This window comes from Desmodus rotundus, chromosome 13 (genome assembly GCF_022682495.2).
Source record: "Desmodus rotundus isolate HL8 chromosome 13, HLdesRot8A.1, whole genome shotgun sequence".
In the NCBI taxonomy this organism is placed as follows: domain Eukaryota; kingdom Metazoa; phylum Chordata; class Mammalia; order Chiroptera; family Phyllostomidae; genus Desmodus; species Desmodus rotundus.
Window position 1 is genome coordinate 37132989 of NC_071399.1, and position 3251 is coordinate 37136239.

Below are 3251 nucleotides of genomic sequence, written 5' to 3' on the forward strand. Positions count from 1 at the left end.
ACTGGATGATCCTGTAACAAGTGGTGGCAATAATTCTTATCTCATAGTGTGAAAGTGAAGGTTAAATGAGGTATATATGTCAAAAGTTTTGTTTGGCCCTTACATATTATCAATAAATGCTAGTTATTCTTGTGTTGCTATTGTTAAACCAATTCAACAAAATATTATAAATAGTTTCTACATGTTAAAAATAGTAAGGAAATATGAATATTTTTGTTTATAATGTTAATGATAGATATGTAATAACTGTTCCAATTTTGTAAATAATACCTTTTTTGAATGCTTCATGAATTTGCATGTCATGCTTGGGCAGGGACCATGCTAATCTTCTATGAATCATTCCAATTTTAATATATTTACTGCCAAAATGAGCACTAAATATTGTTTTAATAGAAGTGCACAATTATATGTTTTTCAAAATTTCTTAATTTTCTCTTGAAACTTAAGCAGTAAATATGGTGATGCTTATGTGTCACTGTTCTGAAACATAAAAGTGAGAAATATGATTAATTTCTAATTATTAGGACTTTTTTGCAAAACATTCTTACTGATATAGTGGCAAATTCAAAATTAAAAATATTTAATTTTAGCATCAAAAGGGTGCTCATTATAGCAATGAAAATGCCCTGTAAAAAGGCAAGGAAAACATGTTCTGTTATTTTGGGATGAAGTTAACAATTAACAACTTTTTATTGAATTCTTACTTCTCAATAGGTTTTGAGAACATTTACCAAATTCATGGGGCTGAAAATAAATAAAGAGAGCATTATTTCAGTGTCATGCAGGGTAATATTTTCTTACTTCCCATCCTATTTATAGAGCCTTCTATCATCCTACTCTTGCTTTGCTCTCTCTTTTCTGATCTCTACAAGGATCTAGATTTGAAATTATACTCCATGGTTGTGCTCCAGTAAATTTAAAATTGGTACTTTTATATGTTATGATTTCACATGGTCAGTCCTTGATGAGAAGTTAATTTATCCTCCATTACCTTCAAAGTGTACTTTAGCTAAGCATTCCTAGGATAAAATGTAGTGCCACATCTTTTACTATTAGTTTAAAAAATTGTACTCTCTTACCTTTCTCTTAGGTACTGTTAGTTTAAACGACTGTAATACTATAGTTATAAAGCCACTGCCATCAAAAAAAATTATACTTTTTACTTACTAAAATTGGATTCATTTGGACCACTTTGCAATGGGTTAATGGTATTACCTATCAATTTTCACTTAATTTTTCAGATTATTATATAAAGTAAGTTTGCCTGATTCAAATTGTTTAAAACATTTTGAATTAGAGCTAGCTAAACCTCAAAAGTTAATATACCTTAAAGTCTTTTTAAGATTTTTTTCTGGTTTAATGTCATACTATAACGTCTTTCAGTAGTGAATCTGGAGTCTGTCTTTGAAAGTTATACATTAAGAAAAAGTTGCTTAATCTCCTTGAAAACCCTTGGTTTAACCATGTAATATCCATCTGAAAGCAAAATTTTTTCAAAGGTGAATAAAGAAATTTGTAAGTAATAAATTATTTTAAAATAATCACAAAATGACTTTCCTTGAATGTGTTAATTATAAATCACTACATATAAGAAAATAAGCATAATATATAAGCTTTTATAAGATTAATTTTATTTCATGCATATATAGATTTTTCATAAATTATTGGGAGCATAAATTAGGCAGGACATACCAAAGAGTAATCTACTCATTTTATTAGTTAGCAAACTATAGTATGAAAAATTTAAATAGCTTACATAAGGTCATGGTTTTATATAATGTTGGGACCAGAGACTGGGTTTTAACTTTTCTATATAATGCCACCTGTAATTAAGTGTTGAATCAAGATGTGCATTTTATTGGAGTGTCCCATGCTGATGCTATTTCCACTTGATCTTGGCTCCTTTCATTTATAGCAATCACTCTATGATCTGAAAAGTTCTTCACTAATTTGATTGATTATATGAGTAACCAAATCCATGTTATCTTCTATTTTTTTTTCCTTATTAGTATCTGTAATATAAACTTATACACAGAATTAAGAATAACTGGATACCTGTTATGCATTGCAAGTTTTAGTTATAGTGTTGTATACTAAAATTCACTGTCATAATAAAAAAAAACAGGATCTATGGGAAGATCCAGGAGAACAGTTTGCTCTTGACACATATAGACAATTTTTATATGAATGCTATTTATTTTATTTTGTTGTAACTATTTCCAGAATATCTCATCCTAAAATGAAAACTGCAACATTTTAATGGAAAGACTCTCTATAATTCTGTGATGGCTAATCTAATACCTGTGAATTTGTAAGTTGATATTGAAATTAATGTGTAAAGCTGCTGATGACTGTCAACACTGAGAATTTTCTGTTTGTGTTGAAACTTAAGACACACAAGGACAATTTTTATTAAAATATATGCAAGTATTATTCCACTGTTCTATCCCATTCTCTCCTTCTTTGTACAAGATGTTCATGGCATCAACTGTTGGTGCCATAAATGCCATTGCCTTCCCAATGTTATTTGTTTCCCTGATGTATATTCATTGTTATATAGAAAGATGCATAAGAGCAGGTATTTGTGAATACCCAGTAAAAACTTCCTGCCCTCAAATTATTGCAGGTCCCTCAGAAAATTAAGTTAACAAGCTGGAATAAGAAGCATGCAGAAAAAAGCAAAGGTGGTGCACAAAAGCACAATGCCAAGCCTTCTGTTAATTTTATATGTCAGTTAAATTAGGCTTTAAAGTGTTATCTTTGAGGGTAACCCATTCATTGGTGTGTTTAGGATCATTGGATATAAAATAGCCTTTATGGTAATTTTATAGAAACACTTGATTTGGATGGAAAAGAAAACCTAGGTTATATGAATTGAGAGTAGTAGGCAAAGATGTATTAATTTAATTTTTATTAAATTTATTGGGATGACATTGGTTAATAAGATTATATGTTTCAAGTGTACATTTCTATGACACATGATCTATATGTTTCATTGGATGTGCATCACTCAAAGTCAAATCATCTTTAATCACCATATATATTTGTCCCCCTCTACCCAGTAGTATCACCCCCTACCTCTGTTCCCCTTTGGTAACCACCATACTGTTGTCTGTGTCTTTAAGTTTCAGTTTTAATATCTCACATATGGGAGAAATCATATGGTTTTTCACTGTTTTTCTTACTGAATTATATAAGCATGATATTCTCAAGATCCATCCACGCTGCCAGCAAATGGCAGTTATTTTGTC

At 29.9% G+C, this 3251-nt stretch overlaps 1 non-coding gene across 1 annotated transcript; it reads right to left on the minus strand.

Moving 5' to 3' along the window:
- Positions 1-268: 268 nt before the first annotated feature.
- On the minus strand, positions 269-371 carry LOC112321570 (U6 spliceosomal RNA). The gene has a single exon (XR_002976542.2). It is a non-coding gene; the product is annotated as a U6 spliceosomal RNA (small nuclear RNA).
- Between the last annotated feature and the right edge of the window lie 2880 nt (positions 372-3251).